This window comes from Ictidomys tridecemlineatus, chromosome 3 (assembly GCF_052094955.1).
Source record: "Ictidomys tridecemlineatus isolate mIctTri1 chromosome 3, mIctTri1.hap1, whole genome shotgun sequence".
Classification (NCBI taxonomy): Eukaryota; Metazoa; Chordata; class Mammalia; order Rodentia; family Sciuridae; genus Ictidomys; species Ictidomys tridecemlineatus.
In genome coordinates, this window is record NC_135479.1 from 25,835,148 (window position 1) to 25,849,375 (window position 14,228).

Genomic DNA, 14,228 nt, shown 5'->3' on the forward strand with positions numbered 1-14,228 from the left:
GGTTGTACTCTGTCTTATCTGTGAATCTATGGGAAATGTGAGCCATGCGGGCGGCCCAGGTCAGACGGGGTGGCAGTGAGCAAGAGAGGTCCGGAGTCCCGCTAGCACCCCTTGCTGGGTCCGAGAGCAGAGACCCAGGGTCGTGCTTTTCCTCGAAAGCCGCCGCCCTGCCCTTGACTTCCGAGGACAAAGAGCAGCGAGGACCAGGCACGCTGGGGGCGCTGGGGCCGGCCATGGTCATGGAGGTGGGCACGCTGGATGCCGGAGACCTGCGGGCGCTGCTACGGGACTGCTGCTGCTGGACTGCAGCTCCTTCCTCGCGTTCAATGCGGGCCACTTCGCCGGCTCTGTCAACGTCTGCTTTAGCACCATCGTACAGCCGTGCCAAGGGCGCCATGGGCCTGGAGCACATCGTGCCCAACACCGAGCTTCACGGCCGCCTGCTGGCCGGCGCCTACCACGCGGTGGTTCTGCTGGACGAACGCAGCGTCGCCCTGGACGGCGCCATGCGCGACAGCACCCTGGCTCTGGCCCTGGCCGCTGGAGCGCTCTGTAGCGAGGCGTGGGCTGTGCAAGTTTTCTTCTTCAAAGGAGGGTATGAAGGTTTTCCAGCTTCCTGTCCGGAGCTCTGTAGCAAACAGTCGACCCCCATGGGGCTCAGCCTTCCCCTGAGTACTAGTGTCCCTGACAGGGCAGAATCTGGATGCAGTTCCTGCAGCACCCCACTTTACGACCCAGGTGGCCTAGTGGAGATCCTGCCCTTCTTGTACCTGGGCAGTGCCTACCATGCTTCCGCAAGGACATGCCTTGGGCATCACTGCCCTGATCAACGTTTCGGCCAATTGCCCCAACTACTTTGAGGGCCACTACCAGTACAACAGCATTCCTGTGGAGGACAATCACAAGGCGGAATCAGATCCTGGTTCAATGAAGCCATTGACTTCATAGATTCCATCAAGAATGCAGAGGGAAGGGTGTTTGTCCACTGCCAGGCCTGCATTTCCCGGTCAGCCACCATCTGCCTCGCTTACCTCATGAGGACTAACCGGGTGAAGCTGGATGAGGCCTTTGAGTGTGAAGCAGAGGCGAAGCATCATTTCCCCCAATTTCAGCTTCATGAGCCAACTGCTGCAGTTCGAGTCCCAGGTGCTGGCCCTGCACTGCTCGGCAGAGGCCGGGATCCCTGCCATGGCTGTGCTGGACGAGGCACCTCCACCACCACCATCTTCAACTTCCCTGTCTCCATCCCCGTCCACTCCACGAACAGTGCCCTCAGCTACCTTCAGAGCCCCATCACCACCTCCCTCAGCTGCTGAAAGGCCCTGGAGGTGAGGAGCTTCCAGCCCACCAGGACTGCAGGCTCTTCCTCCAGAAGAGAGGCAGTAACTCCAGAGATGGGCTTGTGGGTGCTGGTCCTTATTTATTTAATTTCACCCAAGTTCTCCTGGGTTCTGAGCAGTTGCCATGGTGAATTCAGCGCTTTGCGGACCAATATACAATGGTACATCAAGTCCCTCTGACAAAACGGGGCAGAAGATAAAGGACCCATATGTGAGCTGCTTTCTTTTTGCTTGCCTTCGTTTTTTCTAGAAATTTGATGCTTGACATACCTACCAGTATTACCATTCCCGATGACATATATGTAAGAGAATATACCTTATTTATTTTCCCATAGGCGGTCTGCCTTCACAGATGTCAGCGTCTAATCCTAGAAGAACCAAATACCTCAATTTTTGTGTTCAGTACTGTACTATCTTGTAAATAGATCTGAGCAGGTCTGTTCTCACTGGTGGAAAACACAAGTTTTGGTTTATTGAGTTGCCAACAGGTATTTGCTGGTTATTTATGACCAGAAATAATATATTCCTTCTTCTAAGAAGACATTTTGTTACATAAGGATGACTTTTTTTTATACAATAGAATAAATTATGTGATTTCTATGAAAAAAAAAGTATCTAGCTGAGAGCCTTTGAGGAGGATTGAATGAGTAAAGCTCATGACAATTGTTTCTTCAAAAATACCAATGAATATTAGCTATAATTCTCCATATACTTTAGTACACTTTGTGTTTGTCCATAGTGGGCTGTGAGGGCAGAGACTGTCTTAATCATCTTTGTATCCCTGGAGTCTGAGCCACCTATGCATGGGAATTACTCGTTCAGGTGTCTGTTGAATGAATGAATGAGATGCTTTTCCCACTCCAAACTTCAGTTTGTGTTAAACCACAAATGCAAAGAAAAGATGCAAAGAAAAGACCATTGATTCCAATTTTAAATCAAATTAAAACAAGCTTATAATTCTAGCCAGGACTGTCTTTCCTGAAATCCTTGGGTTAGAGAACAGTACCCCAGCTCTCTAGGAGCACAGTTTTATAGCACAAAAAGTTGCAAAGGGGGGGGTGTGTATTGAGAACTCACAGATAACAGGATTTTGACAAGCATAATACAAAGGCAGGTAGTAGGTTAATGATCTAAATGGTTCGACATTTCAAGTTAGGGAGTAAATTTAGATCCCAAAACCAGAATTTATGAGGTGCTGCTGAGGTTTCAGTGAGGGTCAGGTAAAACCAGGCACGGATGAGTTCAAGGCACAGGCAGGCATTGTAGGCAACTTTAGAAATCACAGTAATCTATAGTAAAACGAATTAACTTTTCATGACTTTGTGATGAGATGGCTCCCAATCTTAAGATAGAATTAGGCTGGGTTCATCATTCTCCCCTTATCTTATGTGTCCCTTTCAAAACTTTGATAGGGTAGAGGAAGAGATCTGAAGGAATTTTAATCCCTCAGATAACAGTCTCCAACTTCCTGGACTCACCCCAAACTGGCCTCCCTGAACTGACCTGACTCTATTTACCTATCTATATTGACCATCTATCTATTTCTGGCTTCATTGTTGTAAGAAAAAGGGGCAATGATTATTCTGGCTTCTTCAGAGCCGAGGGGGGCAATGTGGGGTGGGGCAAACAGCTTTGGAGTTCCGGTCAGATTGAAGTCTGGATGGGGAAGAACAGGTTGTAAGTCTTATGCAGATGAGTGCTTCTATGAAAGAGAAACAAAAAACATGAGTACTGAACAAATATTTCCACCTCTGGAACATGTCAATGAATATCATGAAGACAACAGAAGTTAATAATTTCTCACCAGGAGGTGTGAAGACTGAGAAGCTGTCCTCATAATAAGGCCAGAGTGGACATGGTCTTTATATAGGAATGTAAATCTTTAACATCTTTAAAGTTATCAGGAATGTAAACACAACATTTAACTTTTAATGTTGCACATGTCCATCCCCATGAGATGTAGTTAAGCTACTCAATGTCATCTGATCTTGTAAAATTTTTGCTGGTATGACCTCTGTGTCTAGTAGAGAACCCTTTATTTCTGTTACTTAGGGCTGGATAATCATACTAGCAAACACCAAGCCTACCTGTGTAGGTTAGGAATATCTGTAGGCCTTAAATTAACTAAAAACTTCTGACTCTGGCAGTTCCTCTTGATAGTTTCTTTTGAAAGTTATCAGGCATTCATAAGAATCTTTCTTTGAAGCCTCCAGTCTTAACTTATTTGGGGGAATAACATAAGTTTATATCTTAAGTTATATTTAACTATTATTATTTATCTTTAAATGCCAGGAGTGGCTATGTTTTGGTTTAAACTGGTTTTTTTTCCTTAGGTGTTTAAGATGAAGCAAGTCAAACTGACTTTTGTTTCTATCTATTATTAAGAGTCAGCTAAGTTTCCATGAGAGTCTCTCTTGGGGGAACTTGAGAGCAGTTTTTTAGTTCTGCTAGTGCCATTTACGCTAGGATGGGTCCAGGTCTTGCTGACCATGTGGCTTCCCTTGGAAGCACCAGGGATGTCTCCCTTCTTCAATAACCCTCCTCTTCATGGTAAGTACCTCCATTGGCTTTCTGTTCTCCAGTGGTCTCATGAATCTCCCTTATTGGGAGGTTATGTGGCCTAGAGTTGCAAAGCTCTTTAGAGAAGTTCCCTGTTCCCTGGGTTTTAGACTGACTCAGAAGGCAAGAGCCAAATATTGGTTCTTGGCCCCTTTTAATTTAACTTTAATTTTGTCTTGATCTTAAATATCTAGCAAGTCAATCTCACCAGTCTTAAATTAAGAATACTGGGCTTTAATTTTAATGTCTATAACCTTACAGTCATTTATCCCTTTTTATTAATTGGAGTCTATACTATCCTATCTGTCCTTTAAGTGATGGCTTATTATCTTAAAGTAACCCAGGTTGTGTGTTCTTGAATCAATACCTCTGTAAAACATTAACAGGCAACATTTAGACTGTTTATAAGGAAAATACAAAATAAAATTAACAAGAGTAAAAACATATTTATTTTATGTACCAACTACCTTGAACTTTGATTGAGTTATATTAAACCCTGCTGCGCCCCTCCCCTGACTCAGGCAATGGCAAGGCCCTACTGAGGTGGATGGCGCAAGGCGTCCATCCTCTGGAGGAGCGCAGTATGTTTCTGGGAATGGGCTGGTTTGTTTTTGTATTCCTTTAATAAGTATAGTTGCGACTTCTCATATGACCATTAAGTATGAAGAAAAAAACATGACTTTCCCAATTAATGCAACTACTTCTAAGAATAGATCTGTTTGCTCTAAATGCAATGATTCAGCTGTGGAGCGTAAATTGTTAATGTCTAATGAAAAACTCCCTGTATTCGTGTCAAGGAAGTTTTTGAGAAATTAAATTAAAATCTAGAGAAGAAGAATTAATGTTAAGAAGACAGATTAGTGCTCAGTACTGGGCAACTTGTTCTTGTTCCTGTGCACAATGGTTTGTGCTCTTACTCTTGTTTGATTAAAATTAATAACAAGTTAACCACTTGCCATAACCATGGCACCGGTTCCAGTCAGTAAGTCAAGAAAGAATAGTCAAGGTATAGGCCAATAGTTGGGACATTTCTAACTATTATTAAAAGTTAACTAAACAGAAACAGCTCAAAGCAAAACTTGAACTGAAAGTACAAATGCTTGCTTATGCATAAGCCAAGATACATTCTTCTATTCTAATTGTAGCTATGTAATATTTTGTTTCTTTGAATAATGATTCCTGTTTTGTAACCACAAAGTACTGTGAGCCTGCCAAAATGAAAAGTATATATGATCAACTTCACAAGTAAAGATTGGGATCAGCACCTTCACTTTGGTGTCTGTGTTGTTTCTCTACCCCCCTTTCGCTGACTCCCCACCATCTCCTGAGACCCCCTGTTGGAGCTGGACTCTGACAAAACCCCTGTTTGAGATCCTAGTAATCTTTTTTTTTTTTTTTTTTAGTTCTCGGCGGACACAACATCTTTGTTGGTATGTGGTGCTGAGGATCGAACCCGGGCCGCACGCATGCCAGACCAGCGCACTAACGCTTGAGCCACATCCCCAGCCCCTGATCCTAGTAATCTTAACAACAAAAATTAATCTTCTGAATACAACTTTAAATGAACTGAAGTCTGGCTTGCTGTGGAGTCATTCTGACATGTAGTAAGATGGGAGGCATAGAGACTTATCTCCGGTAAGGCAGGGCTCTTTATAAATCTTAAGTAAGGTGTTCTAGTTCTGAAGCTGATTTTTGTTTCTCAAATATCATTTATAAAGTTTACATATATATTTTTCAAGGTAATATGAATATTAGCTAACACAATATGATATTACATTTAAAACATGAATTACAGAAAGGCTGGCAGCTTTTAAACTTTTATGGAAAAGTTGCAAAATGTTTGGGTTTTATAATATTAACCTTTACATAGATTAGGCTCTCATTAAATTAAAAATACATTTAAATTTTACCCCAGTGTAAAAAGTAACATAAAAACTTTATATCTTATTGATAACAGGTCCAGTTATAGAACATTAAATGGTATAAATAAATCTCCAAAAAAGTTTATTATACTTATAAGCCCAAAATTACTATACAACTTTAGTTTGGAGAACACCAGCTTGATATAATGTTATTTTAAAGCTTCTACCTTAAAGATTTGTATACCTGGAAGATATGAACATATTTAGTACACAAATAATAGTAATAGCACCATAATTACATTGATATTTTTATATTAAGTTTAGCTCTTGAGGAAATAACATTATAATATTTTAAAGTAACAGTTGTTGTTTAATCATAATTGTATAATCCTTAACTCATTTAAGATTACTTGCTCAAAAAAATAAGACTTAATAAACACAATGTTATGGGTAATTCAATGTTTTAAGAAATCCTTGTCTTTTTAACATATAGATTAAACTTTGGTTTATATCAGTATATTAACATTTGACCTTAAGGATAAACATTAAATAGCCTTGACTGATTGTTTTACATATATATATAAAACCAACTCATATAGAACTTTTAATCTCTCTTTTCTGTCATCCCTCGTTTTGCTCACAATATGAAACAATCCTTGTAAATTTTTGAATTTAGACAAATTATTTCATTTTAATAAAAAGAAATACTTCATGTTGTTTACATTACTTTTAATTGGAACAGTTGAAACTTTTGGACCTTTGCATATAGAAATCTTCAATTATCCTTTGTATACAGAATTACATCTGCTTACCATTTCATGAAAACACAATGTTTAAGTATATAGAATTATGCCTTTGGGGGCTTTAAATTTTTAGTAAAACCTTTTTTAGTGATGACAAAGCAACTTTAAACTCCCCCTCTTTTTTTTTCATTTACAAATTTATAAAAACATCAATAATGTTACCCAATGGAATTTAAGGAATTAAGAGTACTTGATGGTATATTTAACAGTTAGCATTTTAACCTTGTGAATTAATCAGATGTCTAACAAACAAAATTATTGATAAATATGAGTAATCCCATGTCAAATCTACTTAACTTACTTTACCAAAATACCAGACAAGTATATTGAACAGCATCAGCCATTTCTTCCTTATTGAAGAAAATTTCTAGAACCAAGGGATATTAGACATTTTATAGACATCAACATTTTATTAATTTTTTGACCACCTAAAGAAACTTGTGAGTTAAGTTTTATTTTAAAGACACATTTATCAGGCTGGGGATGTGGCTCAAGCGGTAGTGTGCTCGCCTGGCATGCATGCGGCCTGGGTTCGATCCTCAGCACAACATACAAAGATGTTGTGTCTGCCAAATACTAAAAAATAAATATTAAAAAAATTCTCTCTCTCTCTCACTCTCTCTTTAAAAAAAAAGTCATATTTATTTTCATCTGTTTATCCAATTTAAGTTGAACTCTTTTAAATCATGTGAATTAAAGGTATTTGAACCCATTTTTAATTTTATGAGTGCTCCTTATATATCGGCCAATTTTCATATCATGTACATGATATATGGACATATGCACATACAACATATAACACAAGTGTGCACACATAACACAATAGTAAAGGCCTTATAGCTTTTCGCAGGTGAAATCTCTATTACAATGTTTAAAAACTCCACAGTTGAATAAAAAATTGGGCTGATTAGAAAAACATTAACTTAGGTCTGTAGGATCAACATCATGAGCTCAAAAAATACAGAATCTAAGAAAAAGCAAAAGTCCTAGAAAAAAATGACCAGCCAGTAATTAGTAAAGTATCATACAATTTCCTTTTTGATTTAGTCTCATATAAGTTCAGGTAAAGGGAACTTTTTTTATAAATATAACTTTATTTTATTTATTTATGTGTGGTGCCTAGGATTGAACCTAGGGCCTTGCTCATGGGAGTCAAACACTCTACCGCTGAGCCATAACCCCAGCCCTAGAGGGTACTTTTACTTTTTTTCCCACCCTAGGGTTTGAGATCTCCTACTGAGCTTCCATTTGCATTTCAATGTAAGTCCTAGCTGAGGTTCAGAAGGAGCTAGGGAAAACTGCTGTTCTGAGCAGAAACCTCATACCTAAGGCATTTTAACCATTTTTTTCTCCCTAGTTTGTAATTGGACAGGTTTGGATGTCTAAAATTATGATACCTTACTTTCTATTACCTTTGGGAACAGAGCTATGATGTTAAGTTCCTTACTATATAAGCCATTTGCTGTTGAGCAGGTCCACTACCTTGCGTGGCCATTCCTAGGTTTTGTTTTCCTCTCTCAGTGACTAACAGGATAAATCTTGCTCCAAAGCCTGCTCAAAACTCAAGGCTGATCAGATATTTTTAAGAGGTCTAAGGTAAGAGGTGAGAACAGAAAACCTGGCACTTGTATTCAAATTGACTTCTAGATCCCTACAGAGAAGCAGGAGGAACATACCTGGGGCATTTGAGGCTAAAGTTACCTCCACACATCTAAGGCAGATCAGAACTTGGGACACTGTATACAATTGTTCTCTGGGGCTGGATAGAAAAGTAGGGAACAGCTTTGGCAGGCAGAGCCCAACAGCCTGCTCTGTATTGAATGGTGATTGAGAGCTGCCTAGGCCAGGAAACCTTTCTCCCAAGTTTTGAAGAGTTGCAGCAGCATTAGCTGCATTTAAGTAGCTGTGGGTGCTCATATCATCCTCCAGAAAGAAAGAGGAGCTGAAGTATGGGGGAGGGGGAGGCAGGAATCCTCCTGAGAGTCCTGCTGTGTTCATGCATTCGAGGCAGCACCTTTTGCATCCAACTCAGTTTTTGAGTATTAAGACTCCTTATTAATTATTTTATCTCTGACAAATCAACTTTTAACTGCAAGATTGTACAATGTTTCAAAAACCCATTTAGATACCAGATTGTTACAGTAAAACATCATCTTAGACACATTTACATCTATAGGTAGCCCATTCAGCCAAGATCATTCCCAAGAAATAATCTATAATATCAACACATTATTGCCCATATCTTAAAGGGCCAGAAACAGATACAAAGACACAATGACAGTCAGAGAGGAGCTCCAAACTATGGCCGACAGACAGGAATCTTTAAAACAGACCAGATAAGGGAAAAATCTCCCCAAGTTTCCAACTCCCATTTAACTATGACACCTACACCAGTGGCACCATGTCCCCACAAGTGGACGAGATGCTCCCACAAAGAGGGAACCAGACGTTTAAAATCAAGGGTCTCAGTGTGTCAACTTTACTGTATTCATTTTCTTTTCTTTTCTTTTCTTTTTTGTTTATTTGTCTTAAGTAGACAGAGATGAAGCAATCCTTACAGTGTAGGGAAGGAAGGCAGGAGTTCCCCAAAGCAAAAGGGACTTTGGCAGCTACTGGGAGTCCCTCAGTCCCTCCCTTTACTTACAAGAATAGCTTCTCTGGTTTGGTCCAACCCCAGGCACGCTTGCACATCTCCTAACTTTCTAGTAGTCAGCTCTCAAAAAGTTCATCTTACATCCTTGGCATGGAAGTACAGTTACTTGGAGTGCTAGGCTTCCCCAAGAAAGCAGGTTGGGGGGACACCTTTGGAGTCCCACCCAGGGTGTCAAAATTTGTATCTGAAAGTTCGGTTCCTGTCCTCAGCCTATTAATGAGAATTTAATAATGAGGACAGGGTTTGAGAAAAAATGAAAAAGAAGGTTTATTGTTTTGCTGACAAAGGAGAAACACAGGGGACTCCTGTCCCAAAGGCTGTGACTCTCTTGATCTGGAGGGATAAGGGGTTTTAAAGGAATTTTTTTTTTCAAAGAGAGAGTGAGAGAGGAGAGAGAGAGAGAGAATTTTTTTTTTTTTAAATTATGATGTCATTTTATTTTTTTAATTTTTTAGTTTTTGGCAGACACAACATCTTTGTATGTGGTGCTGAGGATTGAACCGGGGCAGCACACATGCCAGGCAAGTGTGCTACTGCTCGAGCCACATCCCCAGCCCGAGAATTTTTTTTAATATTTATTTTTCAGTTCTCGGTGGACACAACATCTTTGTTTGTATGTGGTGCTGAGGATCGAACCCGGGCTGCACGCATGCCAGGCAAGCGCGCTACCGCTTGAGCCACATCCCCAGCCCCTTAAAGGAATTTTTCTAAGAGTTACATTTTGATAGGGGTTCCCAGGGTGCCCTGATGGCAGGCTATGATTCACCTGTTAATTTGGAAGATTTTCATTTCCTAGATCTCCAGCAGGCATTTCCCTCCTGCAGTGGGTGTGCTCAAGGCAGCCAACTAGGGGAAGAAAAGAAAACATTGCTTCCCTAATCCTGCTCAACAAAGAGGGGTAAAGTTTATCAAAAATTTTTAAAACACAGCTCAAAGGTTTCAGGCTTACTTGCCTTATTACCCATTTTGATGTTCAATTGTCTTACGTTTCTACTAGAGAAAAACAATGAAAAGGAGAAAAAAAACATATAGAACACAGAACAAGATACAGGAAAACAAGAACCAGGTGCCAAAACCGAGGGAGCAGAGCAACGTCTTGTAATGCTCCAAACAGGAGCGCGTATGTTCCTCATCAGACATCTCTCTGTCCTTCCAGAGGAATTCCTTACTGAACCAGTAACAGAGGACAAAGCGATATTTCACTACTGTCCTAGACAGGAGTGTATGTGCCTCATCAGGCACCTGTCTGTCCCCACAAGAGATCTCTCTTAACCCGATACCAGATGTTATAAGGGCGCCACTGACCTATGGAGGCCTCCTCCCCTGAATGCTTGCTAATTGTTTTAGTGCAGCAGTTCACTCCAGCAATCGGATGAACAAAAGGCACACCCGGGGCCTTGGAACATCTCAAGTTGTGCACCCCCTGGAATGGCATTCCAGCCCCGAGTCCTAGAGCAAAGCTCCAGCTTCAGAATTTTTGGTGGTCTGATTTTGCTGAGGCCTTCAGATGTTAAACTGCAATGCCAAGAAAATTCCACCAAATCCAATTTTAAATCAAATTAAAGCAAGCTTGTTATTCCAGCCAGGACTGTCTCTCTCGAAATCCTTGGGTTAGAGAACAGTACCCCAGCTCTCTAGGAGCAAAAAAGTTGTGTGTATGGGGGTGTATCTTGAGAACTTACAGATAACAGGATTTTGACAAACATAATACAAAGGCAAGTAGTAGGTTAATGATCTAAATGGTTCAACATTTCAAGTTAGGGAATAAATTTAGAAACCAACACCAGAATTTATGAGGTGCTGCTGAGGTTTCAGAGAGGGTTGTTATCTGGTCAGGGAAAGCCAGGCATGGGAGAGTTCAAGGCACGGGCAGGCATTTCAGGCAAGTTTAGAAATCACAGTAATTTATAGTAAAATAGAAATTAACTTTTCATGACTTTGTGATGAGATGGCTCCCAAACTTAAAATGGAATCAGGATGGGTTCATCATTTGCTCATCTCAAAATGGGAATTTAAGGCTTAACTCGGGGGCAGGGGGGGAGACTGAAGACCAAATGTCAGTGAAATCACCTATTATTTAATAAATAATTGTGCACAAACCTCCCACCCCAAGCAAGACACTGTACCTCGCTGCTAGGAAGAAGACAAGTGCAATTAGAGACTAATACATTAGCATTTGGCAGCCCAAATCCTCAGGCATCCATTATCTTATTTTGATAATGTATGTGAGAAGACGAGGAGGTCCATTTTAATGTGATTCTGATCTTACGGAGGAAGAAACCAAAGCTCAGAGAAAAAAAGTGACGGTTCTGGTTCTCAACCATCTTAGTGGTTGAGGGATAGACCAAATCTTGTGATTTCAAATACTGTTTCTTTTTTTTATATATATACTTATTTAATATTTATTTTATAGTTGTAGTTGGACACAATACCTTAATTCCATTCACTTATTTTCATGTGGTGCTGAGGATCGAACCCAGGGCCCCTCTACCGCTGAGCCAGAATCCCAGCCCTCAAATCCTATTTCTTTTCACTGTACCCTATTTTTCCTGCCTCAAGGAAATCTACAGTACACAAAGATAATTATCATACGAAGTAGTGGAATCAGTGCCCTGACATATACATATGAAATCGGTGTGTGAATGTGTAGGACTGTGTGTGTGTGTGTGTGTGTGTGCTTTCGTGTGCTTACATGCAAGAGTATCCTTTGTGTCCTGAACAGTGATTAACATATACTGTTTCTTTCTTTTTCCTTATTTTTCTTTTCATTTTTTTGAAGTGCTAAAAATTAAAGCCAGGGCCTCGGGCCTTGTGCATGAGTGCCCTGCCCTGAACTACTGTCCATAGTCCCTGTTGTTTCCTTTTTTCTTTCTTTTTTTTCTTTTGGCACTAGGGATTGAACCCAGGGGCATTCTACCACTGATGTCCATTCCAAGCCCTTTTTATTTTTGGTTTTGAGACAAGGCTCCCTAACTTGCCCAGGCTGGCCTCAAACTGGAATCTGCCCTGCCTCAGCCTCCGGAGCTGTTGAAATTACAGTCACTATTCTTTCTTTCTTTCTCTTTTTCTTTTTTTTTTAATATTTTTTTAGTTGTTGATGGACTTTATTTTCTTTTTTTCTATATGGTGCTGAGGATGGAACCCAGTGCCTCATGCATGCTAGGCGAGTGCACCACCACTGAGCCACAGCCCCAGCCCCACTATTATTTCTTTTAACTCAGTCCTCCTACAGCTTTATAGGCAGTTTTCCAGGTGGAGGAATTAAAGCTCTGAGAGGTCAACTATTCAAGGACAATTACAACAAGGAAGTGAATCTGTTCCCAGTATGGTAGGAGGAGGAGCCTGCGAGAAAGAAAGAAATCAGAAGAGGCTCCAAAGAGGAGGTGCAGTTGAAGTTAGGCTTTGAAGAATGGGTCAAGCCTGGTTTGTCTGGTGCACATCTGTAGTACCAGCTACTCAGGAGCCTGAGGTGGGAGGATCATTTGAAACCAGAAGTTGGAGATCAGCCTGGGCAATACAGCAAGATAGATGGAGGGAAGGAAGAGAAGGAGGCAGGAGGGAAGGAGGGATCAGGGCTGGAAACCAGCAGCTTTGTGAGGAAGTGAAGTCTGTCACTTGTTGCAGGCTTTTCCTTGGGAATAGCTACTGGCCCTGTGCTGCAGCACCTCCTGCACAAAACCAAGTGCCACCTTGTGCCTGTGTGTCCAAGGTTGTTGGGAGCTTTCTGAGAGAACACCAGTACCAGCAGCCCTGGAGAAGCCAAAGATCAAGATCAGGACCGGAGGCAGATTGGCACTGTGAATTCTCTGACCTTGGATGTCAGACCACCACTGCCACTGTTAGCTCTAGGGCAATCTTAATAAGTCCCTGCATTTCTCCAAGTTTTTGCTTATTCTTCTGTAAAATGAGTGCCACAGTATGGGTAAGTGTCAAGGACACACAGACAGACACATACAAAAAGAGTCAGTAGCACTGTGCCCCCAGAGGTTTGTCTTCACAACCAGAAGCAGGTTTTTTTTTTTTTTTAATTTAACCCAGAGACTCTTTACCACTGAGCTACATTGCCAGCCTTTTTTATTTTTATTTTTTATTTTTTTTTATTTTTGAAACAGGATCTCCTGGAAATTGCTTAGGGCCTTGCTAAAATTGCTGAGGTTGGTCTTAAACTTGCAATCCTCCTGCCTCAGCCTCCTGAGTCTCTAGGATTACAGATATGAACCACCACACCACTATGACTGGCAGAAGCACCATGTTTTAAAAAGTCAGGTTGAAAGCCCTGAATTAGAGACCTTAAAGTTTGTTGTTGTTGTTGTTTTTGTTGTTTGTTTGTTTGGTACCAGAAATTGACCCCAGGGGCACTTTTCCACTGAGCCTCATCCCCAGCCTTTTTTCTTTTTTCTTTTGAGACAGGGCCTAGCTAAATTGCTGAGATCGGCTTTGAATTGCAATCCTCCCGCCTCAGCCTCCCAAGTTACTGGGATTACAGGCAGGGACCCTCACACCAGCTCCCAAAGTATTTTTTAACACAAATGATCTCTGTTTAGATAGTTTATGTATACAGACTTGCTTCAAATAAATCTGCCTGTGCGCAGTGATGCCAAGACCCTTCCCAAGATAACCTTCAAATATGAGGCAACTGCAATTAGAAATCCCTGTAACAAACTGGGCATTCTAGATCAGCTTGGCAACAGAGTAGAACTTGTCTTACAAAAAGAAAAAAAGAATCTTTATAACAAATTATATGTTTGTTTTGTTTTTGAAACAATGTAAAAAATTACCTTAAAATGCATCTGGAGGAGGAGGAGCTGGGGTAGTGGCTCAGTAGTAGAGGGCTTGTCTGGCATGTGTGAGACACTGGGTTCGATTCTCAGCACCACGTATAAATAAATGAATAAAATAAAGGTCCATCAACAACCAAAAAAAAAAAGAAAGAAAGAAAGAAAAAAGAAAAGCATCTGGAGGAATATGAATAACAATTGTATTTTTAATTTTTTTTTTTTTTTTGCAGTAT

At 40.8% G+C, this 14,228-nt stretch overlaps 1 pseudogene; it reads left to right on the forward strand.

Annotated features, from left to right (window-relative positions):
- The first annotated feature begins 129 nt into the window (after positions 1-129).
- Positions 130-1,784, forward strand: LOC144376068 (dual specificity protein phosphatase 1 pseudogene; annotated as a pseudogene).
- The last annotated feature ends 12,444 nt before the right edge of the window (positions 1,785-14,228 follow it).